We start from the raw sequence: 24138 nt of genomic DNA, 5'->3' as shown, positions 1-24138 counted from the left end.
ACCTAAGTGGAAGAGAAATAGCTGGGATGAATGAACATAACTGAGGGTTACAGAAGATATATTTGTATAACAGCTGAGTGTCTGGAGGTAAAAAGTAACAGGGTATCAGATACAGGAACAGCCAGGCTAGGTGCCTGAAAATATAAAGTAGCCATCCGAAGCTGCCAGTGGAGAGCTACTGTGTCTCAATCTCTCTCTAACTCAGAAAGGAAAAAAAGTCTGAAATGAGAGCAAAAGAAATGAAATACCAATTAGAAATGAAAAAATTGGAATTGGCGTCTCTTAACAGTAACTACAGTAATAATTCAGCGGCTGAGGGGATCTCAAAAGTGCACCTTAAGAAATTCCATCAATTTAGAAAGGGTGATTGCCCCAAAGCATTGTTAATCCTGTTTGAGAGAGCATGCTGGGATTATAATGTGAGGGAATCAGAGAAAATGGTTTTAAGAATGCAAATAAGTGGGGAACTTGCTGAGATCTATTCCCAAATGCCCCAAGATCAAGCAAGAGAATATGAGGCTTTTAGAAAACCGGTTTTCATGAGATTTGGAATCAATGCTGAACACCTCAGGAGAAAGTTTAGAGCATTGACAAAGAAACCTGAGGAATCATATTCCCAGTTAGGAACCAATCTAGTCAGATACCTGGAAAAATGGTTGGAACAAGCTAATGTTGAAACTCTAGAGGATATGAAATTATAATAGGGCTAGAACAATTCTATTTGGTTCTTCCTGGAGAACTAAGATATTTAGTCAGAAATAAACAGCCTAAAACAGTTCAGCAGATGAGTGAGACAGCTAATTATATTTCAGAAATAAAAACCCCAAATTTTTCTGAGGTAAAATTTGGTGGGAGAAACTGGGAGGACAGAAAGAAATAGACCAGGGATCACCCCAGAAACAAACAGGCAACTGGAAGCCATTTTAGGGACAAACCCCCAGAGCAAAATCAACAGAAGTATAAAAGCAGTGAAGGGAAGGGAGACAAGCCTCCTTTCTTTGAACAAAGGGACCCCAAACGTTTTATGTCTATGAAGAAAAGGGGCACTTCATTTCTCAATGTCAAACATCGAAGAATAAAGACTTTCGTTTACAGAAAGGAGGGGGAAATGTGCCCAAGAAAGTGTACTGTATACAATCACAGTGGGAGAACACTGAGACAGTTAAAATGGCACAGTGACTGCTAGAGCAGAAAGCCAGGAAAAACAGCCACCTTTATCCAATGTTGCGCAATGTTATTTTATTGAAAACAACATGGAGCTGCTCTGTTGCTCTGGAGAAACTGTTTAAATAAATAATACTAAGTATCTAGCTTTAAGAGAGACATGCTCTCAAGTAACTCTATGTCATTCTGATATTGTCCCTCAGAGAGATATGAAAAATGAACAGATAACTATAAAAGGGATAGGGACTCAATTAATTTCTCTGCCCATGGCTAAAGTACACATAAAATATCAAGGGTGGAATGGAATGTGGAAGGTAGCCATCATAGATCAAATTCCTACCCCTTGTCTGATTGGGTTAGATTTATCTGAGCATGTTAAGAGTGTTTTAATAACTACTCACTCCCAGATTGAAAAGATAGAAACACCTAAAGAAAAATGTGAGATTTCTGAGGAATAGGTGAAAATGAAGCAAATGGACTTGCTAAGGCAATGAATCTAAGAAATCCTCATGAAAACAGTTTTAAACAAGAACAAAGACAGGATTCTACATTACAGCAATGCTTTAAGTTGGCCAGAGAAGGACCGATAACCCCTGAGTACCCTGATAGATTCTTTGTGGACAGAGACCTGTTATATAGGCAGGTCCTGCTAAATCCAAAGAAGGGAGGGGAAAACATCCGCAGACAACTGGTCATCCCTTTTAAGTACAGGGAAAAGATCATAGAAAACGGACAAACAGATACCTTTGCTGCACATTTGGAGATCACATGCACAAAGCAGAGAATAGCACAAAATTTTTACTGGCCTGGGATGGGGAAGCAAATAAGGTCATATTATCAAACTTTGTGGCATAGCTCATACTACATCATCTCCATACCATACTCAGACAAATGAATTAAGAGAGAAATGTAATGAGACCCAAATGCGAATGATCAGAACTTATGCAGCAGAAAACCCCAATGACTGGGATCACAAGATACAAACCTGGGTATATGCATGCTGGGCTGTACCCCAGGAAAACACTGAAACCAGTCCATTTGAAATGTTGTTTGGATGGAAAGTGCAGGGATCCTGGGATTTACGCAGACAAAATTAGGAGAAACAGCAGGGAGGATACCCAGAGACAGTGATCCAGTATATAGATAAATTAATGAAATCCTTGCTACAATTTCTAAGGTTAACCACAGAAAACTTGCAGAGCCAGCAAGGGAAGCCAAAGTTATGGTTCGGTAAAAAAAGCCAGAGAAGGATCGTTCAGTCTGGGAGAGAAAGTCCCTAGGCTGAGGTCTATAAAGGGGAAGAAGATGCAAATAAACTGGGCAAATCCTGTTTGAATAAAATCCAAGATGAATGAAATAAATTACATAATTCAGGAGGAAGGAGAGGAAGGAGGAGTCCATGTGAACTCAATCAGGTTTAGAAAATTCATGGTAGCATACGTCAATGAGATATGAACATATAGTCAGGTGTGGACTGATCACCTATACCTTATTGAAAAAGCACTACAGAGGTTAACTGAGGCCGGAGTAATAGTGAAGGCTGGGTAACTCCAAGGTAACAGACTAAGGCCATAGTGATGGGGGAGGCATAATCAAACCCCTTACTTCAAAGATTAAAGAAATCAGATACTGGCCTAGACCAACAGCAAAGGAAAAAAATCAGATCTTTCTTAGGGTTAGTTAGCTATGAGAAGTGCTCTATCCAGAACTTCAGTGAAATAGAGGCCCCTTTATCAGACCTAACCCATAAAAGAAAAGATGGTGGGATCCAGTGGTCGAACGACTGTGATGAGACCTTCACGAGGTTGGAGACTGTGTTGATGACCTGAGAGAACCAGATTTCCAGCAAGGGTGCACTGTCTTCACAGAAGCATCCCACACTGGACTGCAAGCTGTGCTGAGCCAGGGGGACGACCACAGGGACCTTTATCCGGTGACGTTCCAGAGCGAGAAGCTGCAGGTGGGCGAGAGACAACTTTCCACCATAGATCGTGAGTGCCTGGTGATTATGTGGTCATTGTGGAGGCTCCGACCATACATATGGGGAAGACATTTTGTTCCATACACAGACCATTCCCCACGGCTGAGGTTGCAGACCAAAAAAGAGAACAATTAGAAATTGAAGACTGTGACTTTGAGATCCAGAGAGTTAAAGGGACTCAAAATGTGGTGGCCAATGCCTTGGCAAGAAGACCAGAAGACTGACAAAAGGGACTAATGTAATATGTATCTTTAATGTGATTAAAAACTGCTCTAATTAAAAGTTCTAAATGTGTATTAATTTGAAAAAATAATTTAAAATGTAAGTCATGCATGAATTGATGATAAGTAAGGTTTGTGTTGAAAGTAATAAAATGTTGATAAATGTAATTTAAATATAAAGTAATAATAGTAACATGCCTTAAACTATGCAATTGAGTAAGTATATATGGTATATCTTTAACTGAGCAAGGTTTTAAAGAAGATATTTAAAATATGGGTAAGTTATCTCATGTGTTGTTCAAGAGGGTAACCTACTGTAGGTGTTACCCGTGATACAAACTTTCCAAGGGGATATGTGGCGGACAGCCCACACATCACTCCTGTCAGTCATTTTAGAGCTCCAGTGCAGGAGCCTATGACAGGACAGGAGGGGCGGAGTGAACAGAGGGTGACAGAAAGAGAGTTAGGAAAAAGATGGTGAAGTGTTTAGAGAGTTCGAGAGAAGACTGTGAAGTGTTTAGACAGGATATTGGACAGTTGGTTAGTTAGAGAATATTAAAGAGTTAAAAGGAATTAGAAGTACATTGACAGTCAAAAAATATTGAGATCTTGATTAAAGTAAATGAGTACAAGGAAGCTTATAAGTAATCAAATCCATGTTTAATGAATGAATGATAATAGAACACCTATGATTTTCCTTCTGTGACTCACTTATTTGTGAATAAACCTTGTTTTATTTGGCAGCAACAGTGTGAGAAGCATAATTGATATAGTGAGGATAATATCTTCTGGTGGCAGCGAATAAAAGGGTAAAGAACCTGGATGAGGGGCAGAACATACAGGGGTCACTGGGGGTGTGCAACAGACACACAGAGAAGACAATGGGGGGGGAGAGAGTTTGGAGTCTAAAACACATCTTAAACACACACATGGTAAACCCACACATTTTACACCAACACCTTTTAAACAAAACACCTTTTAAACCAAACCAAGCACTTTTTAAACCAAACCAAGTACCTTTTAAACAAAACACATTTGAAACCAAACCAAACCAAGCACCTGGGGAGCAGAGAGAGAGAGAGAGAGAGAAGATGGGGGGGGGGCTTAAGTCCAAACTCCATTTTAGAGCACAACAGCCAGCACAGACCCTTGAAAAAATTCTGATTTTAAAACCAAAAGACTAAACTCCATTTTAAAGCACACCAGCCAGCACAGACCCTTGTAGAATGGGTCTGCAAGACCCATCAGAGCACAGAAACATAACCCCACCATCAGCTAGCCCAAACCCAAGCTGCAAAAACCCTGTACAGTAAATACAGTGTACTCACCCAGAATAGCCAGTCTCTCTATTTTAAAAAAGAAAGTCAGAAATCCCAAATTCAAAAATTAAAAAAGGCAAAAAAGTATGTACAGTACAGTACCAGGCAGTACCAGGCACTCTGAAGTCTGTCTCTGTATCCACACTCTCTAACCGCTGGGATGAGCCAGATAGCAGACAAGCAGTCTCTTCGCTGGCCAATGGTTAACTGAAAGTTCAAATTTCCCGCTTTCCCTGCCTTCCCCATGTTTTTTCCCTGTTCGTAAGTTGAAGCTCTGTTTGCAACTCGAAGCAAAATTTTGCGACCGGAACTGTTCGTAGGCAGGGGCGTTCATAAGTCGAAGCGCCACTGTATTATATTTGGGGATATTTAGGGCATAACAAATTTACTTTTAAAAAGTTATGCTCTGCTAATAATTTATTTTAGGGCTTTTCCAGATGGAGCACTTGTTCTGCTAAATTGCTGGATTCAGCACTGTTGTCAGTATTTTCCCCACTATCCATATGACGTTGCCCTTCTGTCACTTCCCATAGCATTTTTTCCTCTGTGACTTTCAGATCCTTTTCCAGCCTTTTGAAAACATGATTTATTTTTTACACTAGTTTGCATCAGAAAGCAGCACTTAGTCTTTCCATTATTTGCAGCTGATTTCTCTTTTTTGAAGATTTTCATGAGCACTCAACACCAAACAATCACACACAGAGAGAGAGAGAGAGAGAGAGAGAGAGAGAGAGATTTCAATGAAAAGTTCCAGATAGGAATGGGAATTCTTAATTTTCTTCTTAAAAGAAGTTTTTAGATAGTTTTTTAAAAAGAAAAGTTTGGATGCAAATTCTAGTAACTGCACTGTCCTCTGATACCAAGTGGCAAAGTTGGGAGGAAACAAATGCTACATCCTTACTGTAATAAAGATATTTTAATCATTATTCCTAAAATAATTATGGGGCTCATTGGGGAGGATTTTTTTTTGCCATTTTATGTAATTTCCTTTTTAAAAAATTAAAAAGCAATTAAAAAGCAACATGCAGTGGGGTCTTGACTTGAGAACTTAATCCGTATTGGAAGGCGGTTCTCAAGTCAAAAAGTCTGTAAGTCAAATCTCCATTGACCTACAGTGCATTGAAAACCGATTAATCCCGTAACAGGCCGTTTTTGTTCCATTTTGGTTTTTTTCTGGTCTGTAAGTCAAATCTCAGTCTGCAAGTCAAACCTAAATTTTGCGGCCAGAGAAGTCTGTAACTCAAAAAGTCTCTAAGTCAAGCCGTCTGTAAGTCAAGGGTCCACTGTACTAGTAATGTGAGATGGCAATGGGATACTGTATGTAAAAACAGCAATCATGAGTGAGAGTTAAGAATTTTTAAAATAATGTTCCAAGCCCTGGACAGATATGGCCTAACATGGAGACTGCTGTGCTCAATAGGTTTTAAGACTGGCCAGTCAAATGAGCATCAGCTTTCCAGAATTCTTACATTCTACATAATTCAAGGTCTCAGCTCATCTTGAGCAAAGATAACAGTTTGGACTGCGTCAAATATAAATTGGGGCTGCAATTCTAAATGCATTCTTAGGAAAACAAATTGAATATAGTAGTTTTTACTTCTCAAAAGGCATGCATAATGCCATACAGTAAATGATTTTAATAACATAGCCTTAGTTAAAGGTTGTGTCTCCTTTCCTGTGACTTGAAACAATATAAAGTATTATCTCTGTGTGAAAAGTAAATTTAAAAAAACCCAATGGCTAACCATATTATAAGTTACTCATACAAGCTTCAAAAAAACCCTTCTTAAATTGTTGAAAATACAATCTTAGAAAGTTTATTTTAATTACACAGTGAACAAAACTAAATGTATGTCACATTATTTTGCATGCTGTCTAAATACCTGAAATGTGTTTTCTACCCTGTTTCCCAGAAAATAAGACCTAACCTCAAAATAAACCATAGTACGATTTTTCTGGATGCTTGTAATATAAGCCCTACCCCAAAAATAAGCCCCAGTTAAGTAAAACCCCACCCTCCACCATTGCGTAGCAACCAGAAGAAGATGATATGACTGTATTTGAATAAATGTAGTTTTCTTGTACATGAAAAAAATCCCCTGAAAATAAGCCCTAATGTGTTTTTTGGAGGAAAAATTAATATAAGACCCTGTCTTATTTTTGAGGAAACATGGTAGTAGCCTATGGTAAATATACTGAAATATTTGATTAAGGAAAAAAAGTGAATAGGCTCAAAATAGATATTACGTGTAATATATATTCCTGTGATTAGCCTGTTCTTAGCCAATCACAATTTCTCAGAGATAAGTACCTCTGCAAACAAACTTGCAAATTAAGTCTGTGTCTACTTTTCAGTGATGAGTAAAAAAACAATGCATGCTAAAATTCAAGACATAGAGACAAGAAGCAGTATGTTGTATAAAGCAGATCTCTTTCCCCACTAAAGGGGTAAGTATACACGAGGTGAGTATATGACGTAGTTTGCTCCTTAATTTAGAATCCTATACTTGAAAGTGAAGGGCACTGAAATAAATGGAATCTACAGAGTAAATATGTGTAGGAGTGCTCATTCAGGTGTCTTCATTCTCTCTTACATATAAACGTAGTCGAAGTTTTACTTGGAAATTATTTTTATTGGAATACTTGTAAACAGGATAACTCAATAGCATTGCCTTTACATTATTTAGGTCTTAAACTCAAAAACATATCCCTTACATTGTTTATATTGTAAAGGGGGGGGGGGATGAAAACATCGAAAACTGTTTGCATACTAATATTAGCATTCCTGAAGAATTGTATAGTATGTGCTTCCAGTGAGAGTCTCTTGAAAAAAAAAAGACTTAAGTAAAAAAAAGTCTTAAGGCTTATATTCAATCTGTTTATATAGGTTTCCATCACGCACATACATTTTATGCATTTTATGGATTGAATATAAGACTAGGCTTCTTAAGTCATTACCAAATGTAATACTTATGCTGTTACCTATTGCCACTGTTACTTTCTTCGCAACTATCAGGCCCATCTCTCATCACAAGGTTCAAAGGTAAAAACTGTCAATATCCCCCCCTTGAGATTTTAACTGTCTTCACCCCCACTTCTTCTTCCCCACTTCCTTTTTGCTCATGCCTGGTATCGTTGTTTGTCTCCCGTAGGAGAATAGAACCTAAAACCAAACATAGGCCATAAATCACTGCACATGATAAATCACCACACCCAAGACTCTTAGAGCCAATGAATGTTTAGTATGTTTATCCAGTGTTTCATTTCCCCCCATATGTGATGAAGCAGACTTGTCCATGAAAGCTCACATCAAAATATAATAGTGTTTAAGATGCCACATGTTTTTGTCTTGTCGTGTTTCTTTGGATTTTGTCTGATATGCTTGCACAGACTAACATGACTACCACTTCTAAAACTGAAAAAAAATGTTAATTACAACACTGGTTCTGTATTTGACTAAAATTCTATTGGATCTTGTTGCTACATTTCACTTTTATTGTATTCATTCACTATGTCGCCAAGCCTGTGATTCTGTACCTAATACCTTGTTGCTTAGCATAGTATTATGCTCTAGAGTAGTCCCACTGAATCAGTGGGGATTTGGTGAGTCAAATCCTCTGTAAGTTCCATAGATTCAATTGGGTCTGCTCAAGTTGTGACATGCCACGTTAAAGTAAGACACAACTGGAATTACTCATTTGAATAAATGGAACTCATGGACGTATTCACTCACGAATCCCCACTGATTCAATGGATCCACTCGAGTGCACCTTACTACGCTAATCAACATTTCAGCCTATGCATACTCACTTTGAAGAGAGTTCCAATGAACATGCTAAGATTTACACTACTGTATTGTAATTTCTTCCCTGAAGCTGTTTTGAGAGGTGAAACAAATGAAACACAAAAATACAGAAATAGAAATTATCTGGAAGGGTCCAGAAAATAAATGATTGAGACACAAGCATTCAATTTGTGCCATGCTACATCATTTTAAGTTCCAAAAACATCCCCAGACTTGTTTCTGCCAGTCTTATCCAATACATGAACTTACCTTTGGCTCATAAGAGAAGACCTACTCTGTTTCCCCTTGCTTTTAGAATTGTTCTTTGCCCTAAGGAAGTGTGTGTGTGGGAAAAAATGAGAGAATTCTCTCAGGGCCATATACCTAGAATACATTTATGAAATATATGGTTGAATATTGTCACATACATCTTCCCAGTTCCCTTTATGCAGAAAAGTAGCACATCAGGGAAAAGGCCACAGGTATGGTGCTTAAATATCGATACCTTCTGTTTCATCCCTGTATTACATGATCCCACACCAATATTCTGAAATGGCAGCATTTCTGATTTCCGGAAGTGTCCCCCTAAACATGGGTAACAGCCCTTAAAAGTAAATCCAGAGACCTTGCTCTTCCCTCATCAGCAGAAACATCCCTATTATATTCCACTCTACTGTTGACTGTCCGATGTTGTCATTTTGAAGAGATGAGAAGAGACAACTGGATGACAACCCTGTGTCGATATAAATCACAACGACCCCCCCCCCCCGCCAGGTAGCAGGAAAACCACTTCTGACTGACCTGTCTTCTGAATGTGGCTTTTTTAAAAAACATTTCTCCTGAACAGCAGTGTTTCTGTTGGGTGTCTTACTTGTGAGTGAGTGATGTGACATCTCTGTCTCCCCCATACATATCGAAACAGCTAGAGAGCGAGAATGATGAGATGCACAGGATTTAGCTGAAGCATGTGTTTGGGCTGGAACTGTTAAAAAATAAAATAAAATAAAACCGCATCCCTTCCCAGCCTAACACCACCCCACCCCACCCCGTTCTTGGGGAAAGAGGTCGCAGCCTGGCATTGCCACTCCAGGCGAACCGTCTTTTCCCCGCCCGTCAAAGGCAGATATGACTTCTTCCCAGCTTTCCACCAAACACGAGCACGCAGTATTTTCCTAAACGTGCAAAAAGTATATATTTAGACTGAGGCCCGCGACGTCTCTTCAGCTGTCTCATCGTATTTGGATTTGGGGCGCTTTGCGAGAGCAGTCGAAACCACTTGTTTCTCTCTCTCTCTCTCTTTCTTTCCCTCTCCCTCTCCCTCTTTCCGCCGGCGCCCCCCCCCCGCCTTCTCCGTCCCCTCCCAACTTGTCACAGCAATAAAGTTGGCGCGGCCCTGGGGAGCCCTCAGCAAAGTACAATGCCCTGGGCTATGGGAGATGGAGCCCTCAATAACGGATATGAAAGGTCCTTAATTAAGCACTTAGCATTTCAAGGCAGTTATCACGGCTCGCCCACAGACCGAGCTGGCAGTCCGTCACCACCGATAGGCCACCTCGACGACTAACGTGAGTTGAGTCGAGTCTTTTGTACTTGAGGCGAGGAGCCCCGAGGCACAGCCTGCTCCGCTGACCCGCCCGGATCCGCTTTCTCTGCCGGAAGGAACGGGAGATCGGATGTGACAACGCTGCAGACGGGAAAAAGATTTATTTCATTTTCTTTTCCTTCTTTCCTTCCTTCCTTTCTATGCTTTTCTTTTCTTTTCTTTGCCTCTCCCCCACACCCCACCCCCACCCTCTCCAAAGATCAGGGATTGAGGAGGAAGTTAGAATGACAGTGGCACTTTCTTGGCTCTGCGAATCCATCTGGATCTGGCCAAAGCAAATGAATGAATAATTAGGAATGCATTATGTAAACAGGATCGGGGCTGGGGGGGGGGGAAGGGAGCACTGTCAGCATCAGAATGCGTGCGCTCCATTATTTGCCCATGACAAGCCAGGAAAAGGGGAGGTGGAAGTTAGCAAGGGAGAGAAACTTATCCTTTTCTTCCCCATCATAATCCTCTGGGCATACAGGCATAAAACCTTGGGTGGTGGAGATGTTTATCTTTCTATTAAGGAGACGGGGAAGGCTGTGGTAACATTAAAATGGAAAGGGTTAATGGAATGAACTATAGATTAAATTGGAAAGCAATCAAAGGGGAAAGAAACCCCCCACGCGCGCACACACCAAAGTGTTTATAGCAGATAACCATCTTCTGGTGTTTGGGTCTATGTCAAGCCATGGATGTGGAAAATTAAAGCCATACTGAGGAAGGAAATGAACCATGTCTAATACATCCACAGCAATAAAATGTTTTCACTAGGACTGTAAAATTGTGGCTTACATTAGGAAGGAGAAAATCAAACTATATGTCAATTCCACATCATGGGACATGAAGTGTCCACAAAAATTTATATTACTATTTAGAAGTGTTTCATTCTGGTGTTTTATTGTGATTGGATGCGCCCTTCTCGGTATCTTTTGACTGGTATGAAAATGATTTGAACTACTTTTTTAGCATTTATTTTACATCTATTACCTGTTCTATTACTTTTTATTATTTTATTGTGCTTGTGTAGAGGGTTTTGCACAGTTTTCATTATAATGTAGCATTAAGTCAATTTATTTGTGTATTACACGCTGTATAATTGCACCTTTTTCTGGAACAATTTGGATTTCATTATCCAACAAATCAGCTGCATTACATTTCAAAAAGCTCATGTTAGGAATCAAGTGCATTTCCAAACTATGACAGCAGAGGTTAAGTTTGCCTTTGAAAAAAAGTGGGGCACTGGCTTGGGGTGGAAGAAAGTTGCTGAATTAGTTATTTAGCAACAGAAGGTCAGACTGGAGACAGTTTGAAAGGACCTGTGAGAAGAATCCACCTGTTTAAATGACTTCTGCCTTGTGATCAGTGGCTTGGCTTTGAAAGATATATTGCAAGAACGGAAATATTGGTGAACAAACAAGACTTACATGGAACAAAGAAATCGTTCACATAAAAAAACAGAAAAAATAAATATATCATCATTTGTTCATTATTCTGGCTTTGAGGAAATCATTCTGCTTCTTAATTTACAATTGCCATGCATAACTAAGTGTCATGCATAACTAACGATAGGCAAAATGGAGCACCTATCCATCTGCTTGAAAAAATATGTTTTGCTATCAATTATCAGGTTTAAGTCCCTCCCAGGAATTGACGAAATGACTCATAAAGGTAAAATTGACAACTGTTTAAAATAGAATGTAAAATACTCCTTTATATGCATCAAATTATCAGTAAATGACAAATTATATGTTTTTGCTTCTCAAGTTGATGACTTAAGGGGAATGCTGTTTTGAAGACTTATCTTGCATCTTGATTTCTTTTGTGAGTGTCTTTATAACATGTCTGCAAGAAGGAGTATGGTGAGCTCTAGACCATATCTGGTTATCGTTGGTATAGTTTTACCATAGGAGTCTAAGGCTAAGTTATGGAGTGTAAGCTGTTTCATGAAAAAGCATGAGACAGTTCTGGTGGGATTGGAAAAGATTTATTTCTCCAGACATTTCGACATCCATCTTTACATAACAAACTAGAAGTCTGGGTGATGAATTTAGTTAGCAGCAATAAGAGTTTGCTATTTCTAGACTCATTCCTTTATCCCCTTGCACCATTAGAATGTAGTCTCTGAGACTTTCTTCAACAACAAAGTCAACCACCAGGCTGCAAGAGGTTCCATATCCTTGGTTTACAGCAGTGGTTCTTAACGTGGGCGATAATGCCCCCCAGGGGGCGATTTCATTTTTCAGGGGGGCGGTAGAACGAAAAGGGGCGGTGTGGGGGCGCTGGAGTAGAAGGGGGGCAGTAGGGGGGCGCTGGAGCAAGCCAAACCTGAGAAGATGGCTGCAGCCTTTTTACAGTGTGCATGAATATATATTTTCCTCCAATTTTAATTTAGTTTCAGACTTTTTGTCTTGAAATTTTTAGTTCCTGCATTTGTTTTTATGCCCTTTTTATATTTCTTTTTGCGTCTTAAAATTCACTTGCAACTAAATAATTAAATGTTACTTTTTGGGGGGCATTTCATTTTCTTGGAATAGAATTTTGTTTTCAGGGGTCATTGGATTTAAGTGCCATAAATAAATAAATAAATAAATAAATAAATAAATAAATAAATAAATAAATAAATAAATAAATATCACCACTGCGGGGAGGGGGGCGATGATAACTTCCTCAATGGCTCAAGGGGGCGTTTCTTTCAAAAAGGTTAAGAACCACTGGTTTACAGGTATGTCAAATATCAAAAGCTGTGTACAAAGCTGGGACATTTAGCTAGTACTTGACCTCACAAGCATCTTCTGGGCCCTTCCTAACCTGGCTTTCTTCCAAAGGGAGTATTCTATTTACTTTAGCATTAGGGCTTGTAGCTGAAGGATGCCTATGAGGGCTTGTATCAGGGCTTGCTCCATGCACCCTAGCTGCCAAATCAAGGTGATTATACTGGTATTGTAAAGTTGCTTCCACTCCTACTCTTAAAGTAACTAGAGTTTCACTTTATATCAACACTTCAGGAAGTTGAGTAACTTGAAATCATGAGTGAGCAACTTGTGGGCCACCAGATGTTATTGGACTATAATCCCCATAATTGGTTGTGGTGGCTGGAAATGATAGGAGTTACAGTTCAATGAGACCTGGAGGGCAGAGATTGCCCACCTCTAAATGAAACTTAGTGAAAGAGACAGATTCATAGCCCCCATCTGATCCCAGCTTGTTTAGATACAGTTTGAAACTGCTAGCTTGAAGAGAAAGCAGCTGGGCAAGAGAAAGATATATGGTGCTATTTTTCCTTCTGCTATTCTCTTTCTTTCTTTCAACTGCTCAGCTGCCAGATTTATTAGATCATGAACAGGGATTGGATCAAAAACCATTCCCCTTTATTAGCAATCTATTGGGAGGCAGGACCTGCAAAGTCCATGCAAGCATATCAAGCACAACCAAAGGGAAAATAACAATAACACTATTAAAAATTATATGTATAAAAGACAAAAACCTGTGGCACCTTAAAGACTAATTGCTATATTTTGATGTGAGCTTTCAGGGACAATTTGTTGCATTTCACACATTACGTCTGAAGAAATTGACTTGCCCATGAAAGCTCACATTAAAATATACAGTTAGTCTTTAAGGTGCCATGGGTTGCTGTCTTTTTGTCTTCTAAAATTTTTAATACAGTATTTGGACTGGCAGTATAGCAAAACCAAAAAAAAAAAAAAAAATTATATGTAGCCACACTCTGGACAACTATGTTACTGTAGGCACATAGACAATATCAAGCAAAAGATGAAGCCATGTTTCAGGTTTAAAAACCTATTTATATATGTCATGAATCTCTAAGGAGAGAGTAGCTCTTCCAGTCTCCAGAAACAAAGCTGATAAGGAGTCTGTGGTGCCATAAAGGCAATGCTTAATACAGCATGAGCTTTCATAGACTGCAGCTTGTTACATCTCATGAAGTGGGCTGCAGTCCACAAATGTTTATTGCAAGTAAAACCTACAGGTCTTTATGGTGCCATCAGACACGTGATTGTTTAAGACCATATCATATTTTAAGACTTACTTCTTCCTTTACACTGTTACTCTCCTATGCATTCAAACATAAGAGTCTTACTTGGATGAGATACTAGACATGCAAAAAAAGGCATGGAATCTATCAAATGACCAACTACAAAACAAAAGCAGATTATTTTATCAAATGCAGGTTGAAGCAAACTGACTTTAAGTAAAATAGACAGCTCCAAATCCTGTTGTTTGGCTTAGTAAACCACACTACAGTAGGGCCATTAAATCAACAGAGATTAGGTCAACCAAGTCCTCCATAAATTCCATTCAATAAAATGTACCTGCTCTAACTATAACCTACTTTAACAGATTAAGACACAGGAATCCATGTGAATCAATGGAATTTACACAGGAGTTGAGTCCCCAATCCCCATTGATTCAATGGGCCTACTCTAGCACAATTTACTACACTAAGAAATTTTGACCATTGTCTTTTAAGAGTGTACTGTGCCTTAATAGTCACCATCTATTCTAGTGAAAGACTCCTGAGTCATTAATATGTCTCTCTAGTCAAAGAAATCATTTTCTATGACTAGATTTTTCTATGACTCATGAATCCAAACACCCAAATCTTCAGAGTATCTGAATGCATAAAGAATTGTCTTTGCAATCCTATAGTGCATATTTTCATTTATTTTTAAGAGCTATTTTAAATGAAGACAGTTTAGATATGGTGAAATTGAAGGGAGTTTGAGCACATTCATTACATCTGAATGGCTTTTATTTTCAAAGTGGAGAATAACTCTTCAAGTCAGTTGCACAATTTTTAAAAGTATATTTTCTCCCCAGTTTTGTGCTCTTTGTACCATTTCTGCAATTCCTTAAATGTAAAATGACATGGTCTGTTAAATGTCAGGAAAAGGCAAGTTCTAGAGAAGAAGACTGACTTCATGACTTGTGTAAATCAATGTTATTAAGCCAGGCTGATTTTAACCCACTCTTTGAGGTGCACCTAGATCAATGTCATTCTTCCTGAAATTTGTCTTTGATAGTACTTTCCCCCCCTGAAAAACAAGATGGAGACAAATGGACTTGGAGAAGGAAGAACCTCAGAAGCATTGTCTTACCTCTATAGCAAGTTACAGCCATAAGTGATTCATTAGTTAGTTAGTTAATTTCTGAAGGGACTGGGCAGCTGCTCCTTCCTGTCCTGACATTTATGTAGGAAATGATCAGCAAAATTGTGTGACCGAAACCAGTGGGCAGGACTTAGAGAAAGGAACGTCTGTGGGCTGATGGCATTAGACTTCTCTCCTTAAACACAGGTGCGGCCCACTCATGTCTCAACAGGGCTGGGGTGTTTAATTCAAAAGACAATAGCTGTGAAATGGGTGCAGAACCCTTTAGTTGTTACCCACACAATCCCTCCCTAGAGGTCCTTTTTTCTAACTGGACTTAGAAGGGAGCCTAGGTGGGGATTTTGAATTGAGTGTTTGCAAGAATTAAAAACAAGGTGTTTCATTCACACACTGTGATTTTTCTGTCCTCTATATCAGTGGTTTTGGTATCTGCTGTGGAGCCAGGGTTTGAGAGTTTGATTCCCCACTGTGCCTCATATGAAAAGAACCAGACTGTCTGTATGGCTTTGGGCGAGCTTCACAGTCCCAGGGCATCTTCATTAGAAGAGATTATGATCCACTTCTCAGTACTCTCTGCCAAGAAAGTCCTGAAAAAAGGGGTCAGCATAAATCAGAACTGACTCAACGACACATGATTATCTTTATTACTCTACCATCTATGCTGGCAGTTCAAAGATATGCTTTCAATTTTTGCCACTGCGCTTGGGGTGGCTAAGAAAGGAAACTTTACTGTTTATGTAGCCAGGTTGAGTGAACATAATGAAAAATAAAAATGTGGGAGATGTAACAAAATGAAGCAAAAGCCAGAAATATACCATTGACAGCTGTATTTATTCTTAGAGTGGGCTGACATTTCAGTATAACTATTTGTGCCCTGCACAGGCTGGGGGAGAAGGACACTTAGAAGCATTTGGTGAGAGTAGATCTTGAGGAGGTTCAAGGAAGGCTGGTATCTTTAAAGAGGAGGTGACCAAGAAACTTCCATTTTTGCTTGTTGAAGTGTTGCTGTTTCTTCCAAGAAGGAAACCCAGAAATAGAGATGGGCATGAACCAGGAAAACTGTGGTTCGTGATGGTTTGTGGTTCATCGCTATTAATGAACCATGATCTTTCGCCAACTTTCTGATGAAATAAACTATGCCATGATTTGTGTGATTTGGGACTTTAAGGAGTGTCAGAGTGGTCCTTGCATAAATTAGAGATGCCAAACTGACAGTGAGTCTTCTGCTGACTCTCCTCCCCAGTTCTTTCAAGTCTGGAGAAGATTGGATTTTGGACATCTGAGTTATTAACCCCCCCCCCCCAAGCAGATCCCTCCAGGAAAATGGTCCTTAGCAGCTGGCTTGGAGAAAATTTATGAGTGTTTCATGTGATAGAACTTGATACAGGGCTTGCTCATCATGAGGTGAATTGGGGAGGGAACAGAAAAGGGGCAGGATGAATGGACTAGATAGCTAAGTATCTTCACCCTGAGCTGCCAGGGTGTGTCTTTTATAACCAGCCACTCCCAGAAAGTGGACTTGGAGCTCTGATTGGTTGCCTGACCTGACAATCAATCCCACACAAAGTTGTCTCTAGGTCTAACCCAGTGTTGCCTAGGGAATTAACTGAGTGATGCTAAGTTTTCTGGCCATGAATGATGCACCCAACAATGAAGCATATGAACCACCAATGTCTATAATTCCGGGCAGGTGCATTTCCATGAAGTGCCCTGAAACAAACCACAAAACAATCTGATTGGTGGGTGTGTTTTGTTTTTGCTTCATGGTTCATTTCATGCTCCTATGTACTCAGCAAATTCCTGGATGTACCACAGGCTGCTGAGGGCAGTCAAGCCACCACTTCAAGTCCTGGAGATTAAAGAAAGGATTTTAGCAAGACTCCCTTCCTTAAAAGTTGTGCACTCTTGTGAAGTTTAATCCAATCTTCAGAGGAGTTTTGGCCTAGCTTCCAAAACTTACAAAAAAACCTGCCTTACATAATTTCCTTGGTTTTTATGAACAGCCTTTTTTAGCTTGGGAAACTCCGAAGATGTTGGTCAGCGTTACTTATCATCCACAGTCCCACTGCTGTATTTCCTGAGAAAGATGGAAGATGTAGTCCAAAGCATCTGAGAAGTACCAGATTGAGGAAGGTTGGCATGATGGATAGGCATGGTCTGGAAGATCAGAGATGGAAAGATCCGCCAGTACACATGATGCCCAACAGAGTAAGATAAATGAAGAGAAGTCTTCTGACATCTGAAAGGTTAAGAGATAAAATTGTGACATAGGTCTTAGGCTTTCACAGACTAGAAGCCACTGCATAAGATTATGTGTTATCCTCAGTTGTCATGTGTACATGAATATGGATTCACAGATGCTTACAAAGGCAAAAGAAAGTTATTGCGAAATCATTTTAGTCATTTCATAATCACTCATCCAACTTTCTTTATATTTTCTTTACACCTATGGTATCTACCAACAAAGCACAATACTTCATTCATATAACAACATAAGCCATATTTACTGTAGCTCATGCTACAGTAAATATCTTGATCTTTAGCGTGCCACAAGGCTTTTGTCACAACAAGCTTGACAATCGTGCCCTCTGTTTCTCTTTCTCTGTGGTCATAAAGATTGTGATTGTTTAAACCAAACATCTCCAAACTGATGTTCAACTGAAGCAAGAAGTCAATACTTATGTAAATCCAACTCATGCAATGGGTCTCAGCTACTGGGGACCAACATTAGGATTTAGTCCAATGGTATTTTTTTTTCAAGGTTGATATGTAAGAGAGGTGAAGCCATATCCTGCATTAAAAAGGGGAAGTTTAATGAGAGGTGGAAGCATAGGGTTCCACCAATTGCTTTTTGTATGGATGGTAGTCTTCATTTTTGTCATTGAAGAAGATACAACCATCTAGGCTCTCATTTTAGGTACATGACACTCCTATGTCCTAGAGAATAGTGGGCGGTGTCAATCAAAGAACTCCAAATCACCACCACCACCATCATCACCACCACCACCAAAATTGATACATGATCCAATGTGTTATGGCAGTAACATGCCATCATGCAGATACAGAAAATGGAAAATGAAAATGATTTTAGGACTACAATCTTATGCACACATATTTCTGAGCAGAAAATGTGCATTAAGGCCACTGTGAAGTTTCCCTCATCAAGGCATCAAAATACTGACAATGTTTTATTACTATTGGAATTATCAATCCAAATAACCTCTTTTCTCAAGCTCCTGTACCAGGGGTGCTCCAAAAAGGATCAAAGGAATATCCTTTAACTCCACTTCCACAGTGGAACACTGGTTCTTAATTCCAGTGTAATCAGTCTAAAATATTACTAAATACTGGCAGCTCAAGAAGTGTTTTGTGAATATTCTGAGGCAGAGGAAGAGAAGGGGGGCAGTTGTATCATGAGTGGAGAAACACAGAGAGCTACAGAATCATATCATTTTGTTTGAAGTTCATGTGGCTCAATAATATAAATGGATAAAAAAAGTTGACTCTGCCTCACATCCCATGATCCCTCATTAGTTGGTTCTGAGGGCTGCTGAAGGTGAAAGGGATGGTGGCAACAGCCATGAGTAGCAGAATTAGCTTAACGAAGGCTCAGCTGTGCTATTGTGTGTTATGTGTATTTTTCCCCCTACTAGGAAGAGTCAAAATCTGAGTTTCCAGCAGTACTTGCACGTAGATGTTTCCTCTCCTGTGAGAAAGATGGAAGCTGACATGTCAGTACAATTCTTTGTCAGAAATATACATCTGCATGAAGAGGGTAGAGTTAAAAATTTAATCTGCAAAGCTATTTGGAGAGTGGATAGGCCTTGACAGGCCTCCCAAATGTATTAAAAGAACAAGAACAGCAGAGTTATGGGGGTGGGGGGGGGGAAGAGCTGTTGCAAGCAAACAGAATGAAACTAAGCTTTCTTGACAGAATCAGTTTGCCAAATGACTTTAAAATTGCACTATGTCTTGTAGGGGTTTTTCCCCCCTCTTAAACAGACTTTAATTTAAATTATAAAGCAAAAGAAAGTTCCTTAAACTTCACAGATCGCCACTCTGCCCAGAGGAAGAAGATTAAGATCTGTTTGTGATAAATGCACTGCGCAGGAGAGCTACTTTACAATTTTCGTATATATTATTTATTTATTTATTTAAAATGTAAATAAATATATTCTCATTAAAAAGAATGATCACGCCGCTGGGAGGGGGGCAAGGAATTCCCCAGCGAGGTGTGCCCTTGCCACTTCCTTGGATGACACATGATATCATGACTATTAGTGAGAATAGCCGGTGGGTGTGGAAAACAGAGGGCATTTAAGGTAATGCACCCCTCATGACTTCCTCCTTGTTTGTCGGGCATCCCACCCTATATTCTAGTGTGAGATTAGCTGGTCGCCCTTGGGGGCCGGATAGTAATTTTTGACCCATCTCCTGACTGGCCAGTGGGGGCGGGGATTTTTCGCCTATCCCACACTGGATTAGGAGCGCTGGCCTTTTTAAAGGGTGGAAGAGGTTGCTGGTCACACTGGCGGGTAGTGCAGATTCGACAGGTACTGGAACCGGGATTTGATGGTAATGGCATGAAACTGTAGCTCATCTGAACTCCCAGCACTGCGGATCAGGCGATTACGGAGCTTGGAGGGAAAGATGCGCTGGGGACGCACACGGACCCACGGTCAACACAGAGAGAGTGGCAAGGGGTCCGTGGCAAAATGGGGACCGGTAGTTATCCCACGTTAATTAAGAAGGGGATAACTGAGGCCCGGGTTAAGCCTATTCACTGTGTGATGGTCAATTGAGAACCCAAGATGGAAACCTGAATATGCACTACAACAGGACCCCCCTTTTGCTGAAGGATTGACACTATTCATGAGAACTGAATGGAATTTAATCAAGTGTGGCCTGTGTTTAACCCATACACTTGGTCTTGCGTCGTTATTCCAGGGTAAAGGGACAACACAGGGCAGCTTACATCATTAAAAGAAAATATTTAAAAGCTAAAAACAGTAAATATGCAATTATTACAAAAGAATCAACTAAATATCACACTAAAAAAGTAAACAAAGTCAACACCAAAACCAGATTCAAAACAACAAGGCATAACACTGCATTTAAAACCTCTCTCAGATACTCAGGGAAAGCTTGCCTGAGAGAAAGGTCGCCATCTGCTTGTGGAAGGACAGCAAAGATGGGGCCAGCCTGGTCTGCTGTGGGAATATCTTCCAAAGTATAGGTGCAGTGACAGAAAACTCCTGGCCCTCTGTCCCCACCAAATGTACCAGTGAAGGTGGTGGGACTGAGAGAAGGGCTTTTCCTGACAATCTTAACACTTAAGCAGGCTCATAAAGGGAGGCGGGGTCTTTGAGATAGATTGGACCCAAACTGTTTAGGGTTTTAAAGGTTATTTCACAGGCTATGAATTTTTGCTTTGTTTCTAAAACAAGTCACTGAAACAAAACACAACAAAACACTTTTCCAGAGAATGAGTGCAGTAATTCTAAACAAACAATTTGGAGTTCAGGTTTGTACAGTATGTCTTTATTCAACTTATGTATACTACCACTTACAAATTAATGGCTGAAATTCCATAGTTTACCACTGTATCTCATATTAGAGTAGGGCCAATGACTCAGTGAGAATTTTGTGAATCAACTGTTTTATAAGTTGGCTTAAATGGGCCTACTCTAGTTGTAACATACTAGGCTAAAGTACGTTTTCAGACTGTGAGACATTTGAAGAGAGGTTTTACCAGTGCCATCCCCCAGTGAGTTTCCATGGCTGGGCAGAGATTCAGAACCAGGTCTCCTGAATCCTAGACCATCATTCTGTCCACTCCACTCCACTCCACTCCACTCCACTCCACTCCACTCCACTACACTACACTGGTTCTCATCATCATCATCATCTCTTTTCCAGTTCTGATGTCATTTTGTCTGTCCTCTTCATCCCATCCTACAATATACTTCTTCCATTATGATTATTACAGAATTCTAGTTGAGATAATTATGATGAGAGCCATATAATATCCCAGAACCAGGGCAGGAAAAGGAGGGGCAAAACTGCTTCTGAACCAGTTGATTGTGGAAACAGGTCCAAAGGGAATCCGGGTCATTGTGCCCAGAAAACAGATAAAACCAAGCTAACCAGGTAATATGCCAACATAGAAACACTATTTCCCCCCAATCAGTCAAATAAAATGTAACAGAATCTACTACACTGATTTGCCACCATTTCCACTACACCTTTCATTCCTTTCTGCCTTACCTACAGTTTTGACAGGCCTTATGCTATTGGGGAGCTTGTAGAAAACCCATTGCCAGCCCACAGATGTCTTCTTCCTCTTCTTAGTCCCTGTGTCCTTGCTACCAGGACTCCTGCAATAGCAGGCTGGGATGCAGGTGACCCACCTTTTTCCTTGCTCCGAAAAACGTAGTTCACCCAAGTGTATGACTCTCAGGCTCCCTCCCTAGTTCCTTGCCTTTGCTCTGGGGTATCCTGTGCACTAGTTATGTGCAAATGCAGCATAAATATAAACACTGTCGTTGCCATTTTCAGAGGCACCAGATGGCTGCTAAGTCCAGTAAACAGAAGCAGGAGTGAGTCTACAGCCAAGCTAACCACCAAGTAACTAGAGCTGAGTTGTAAGAATTGTGCAAGAGCAGAATTGGTGCTGAGAGCCAGTAGACAAGCTATAAATCATATACAAGGTCAAGATGGAGTAAATAGGAGCAGTTCATCAACAGTCAAAATCAACAATCAAGAATTCGAGTTGACGCAATAGAAGGATGGATACAGCAGAAAGTAATCCAATTCCTTATGCTGCTTTCAGCATCCTGGATTTGGCTGGGATATATTTACTGCCCTTCTTATGGGATCCTCCCTTCTCCATTTGGGTTCACTTCATTAAGAAAGAAACCTAGTTTGGCGGCAGACGAAATTGGCAATTATAGGCCCGTCGCCAATGTTTCTTTCATGAGCAAAGTGGTGGAGAGGGTGGTGGCCGACCAGCTTCAAGCTCTCTTGGAAGAAACGGATGCCCTGGATCCATTTCAGTCGGGCTTCAGGCCGCATCATGGAACAGAGACAGTATTGGTTGCCCTGTACGATGACCTCTTGAGGGAGGCTGACAGGGGAAAAATGTCTCTGTTAGTCCTTCTCGACATCTTGGCGGCCTTTGATACCTCCCTCCTGGGGAGGCTCTCCGAGCTGGGAATTGGTGGCCTGGCGCTTGCCTGGCTCCGCTCCTTCTTGGAGGACCGTCCCCAGAGAGTGCAGCTTGGGGAGAGTGTCTTGGCCCCGTGGAGTCTCAATTGTGGGGTTCCACAGGGGTCGATTATCTCCCCAATGCTGTTTAATATCTTCATAAGGCTGCTAGGTGGGGTCATCAGTGGATGTGGGGCATTGTGTCATCAGTACGCTGATGACACCCAGCTCTACATCTCCTTTTCATCTACTGCAGGTGATGCTGTCCTGTCCCTTCAGCGCTGCCTGGGGACTGTACTGGAATGGATGCAGGAGAATGGGCTGAGGCGGAACCCGGACAAGATGGAGGTCTTGAGGGTGGGTGCACCCACTGTTGGTGGCTTGGGTGACTCCCTCTCGTTTGGGGGGGTGACCCTTGCCACAAAGAGTGGGGTTCGCAGTCTGGGGATCCATCTGGACCCGGCGCTCTCCATGGAGACCCAGGTGGCATCGGTGGTCCGCACCGCCTTTTTTCACCTCTGGCGGATAGCCCGGCTGCGACCCTATCTCGATGTGGGGGCGCTCACCACCTTGGTCCATGTGCTCGTAATCTCAAAATTAGATCACTGTAATGCCCTCTACGTGGGGCTACCTTTGAGGCTGACACGGAAACTCCAAGTGGTGCAGAATGCGGCGGCCAGACTCCTTAGCGGAGTGAGAAAATTCGATCATATTTCTCCTATTTTGGCCGCACTGCATTGGCTGCCCATTCGGTTCTGCATCGACTTCAAAGTTTTGATGCATACGTTTAAAGCCCTAAACGGTTTAGGACCTCGATACTTGTCGGAACGCTTACTCCCACCCAGTTCTACCCGTGTCACTCGTGTGAGTCAGGAGGTGAGGTTGAGGAGCCTGACACCGAGGGAGGCCCGGAAGGAAAAAACAAGAAACCGGGCCTTCTCGGCGGTGGCTCCTCACCTCTGGAACAACTTACCTCCTGAGATTCGCGCAGCTCCCTCGCTGGGTATTTTCAAGAAACAACTGAAAACATGGGTTTTTAGGCAGGCCTTCCCCCTTTCCAGTTAATTCCTAATTATTCTCTTTTCTTTTTCTACCACAGTATACCTTGTTTCTTGCTATCTTGGGGAAAAAAATTATTTCTTTTTATTAATGCTAATTATGTTATGTGGTATGTTATATGTTTAATTGTTTTATAGAGTGTGTTGTAAGCCACCTAGAGTGGTCACATTTGACCAGATAGGCGGGATATAAAATAAATAAATAAATAAATAAATAAATAAATAAATAAATAAATAAATAAATAAATAAATAAATAAATAAATAATCTACTGCAGGTGGTTGGCACTGAGAAAGCCCACACTGCCTTTGTTGTTTTCTCTTTTCTATCACCCAGAGTCACTGGTGCTGTTTATAATTATGAGGTGCTTCATCAAGCTTCATTACCTCTTGGAGGAGCTGGGTCTTCCCTGGCAGCACCAGGCATTGTTTCAATTGCTTGTGTCTCTGGGATAGAGCTGCCAGCTAAGGCACCAAGTTTATCTTTAAGCCTGGTTTCCTCCTGTCGACAGAGTTTGTCAATGCCTTAACCCACCAAAGAGGACTCAGACAGACAGTCACTCTGGTCCAGCAAGGCTCATGCTAGATGGGAATGGGAAGAGATATATGCTGGTCTTTAAAGCTAATTTGCTTTAGGGGCGTCTTAAGGGAGGACAGATGTCAGTTTGAAGGGCTGCCAGAGAT

The 24138-nt window shown here is 40.8% G+C and overlaps 1 protein-coding gene and 1 long non-coding RNA gene across 5 annotated transcripts in view; one reads left to right on the top strand and one right to left on the bottom strand.

Moving 5' to 3' along the window:
* Nucleotides 1-12242, bottom strand: part of LOC140708401 (uncharacterized) — a 35165-nt gene extending 22923 nt beyond the window's left edge. Inside the window, exons 1-2 of one of the 4 annotated variants that reach the window (XR_013537492.1) lie at nt 9989-12242; nt 9341-9451 (exon numbers count right to left, since the gene is read on the bottom strand). The gene's annotated coding sequence lies outside the window, so the exon portion shown is untranslated. Of the gene's footprint in view, nt 1-9270; nt 9894-9988 lie in introns of those variants that run through there. The other 3 variants (XR_013537493.1, XR_013537491.1, XR_013537490.1) reach the window with 3 other exon arrangements.
* The window catches only part of LOC144583602 (uncharacterized), a 29887-nt gene continuing 15629 nt past the window's right edge, over nt 9881-24138 (top strand). The window contains exon 1 of the long non-coding RNA XR_013537497.1: nt 9881-10034. This is a non-coding gene — a long non-coding RNA (uncharacterized LOC144583602). The remainder of the gene's footprint in view (nt 10035-24138) is intronic.

Source organism: Pogona vitticeps, chromosome 1 (genome assembly GCF_051106095.1).
Source record: "Pogona vitticeps strain Pit_001003342236 chromosome 1, PviZW2.1, whole genome shotgun sequence".
Classification (NCBI taxonomy): Eukaryota; Metazoa; Chordata; class Lepidosauria; order Squamata; family Agamidae; genus Pogona; species Pogona vitticeps.
This window is presented reverse-complemented; position numbering and strand designations above follow the sequence as displayed.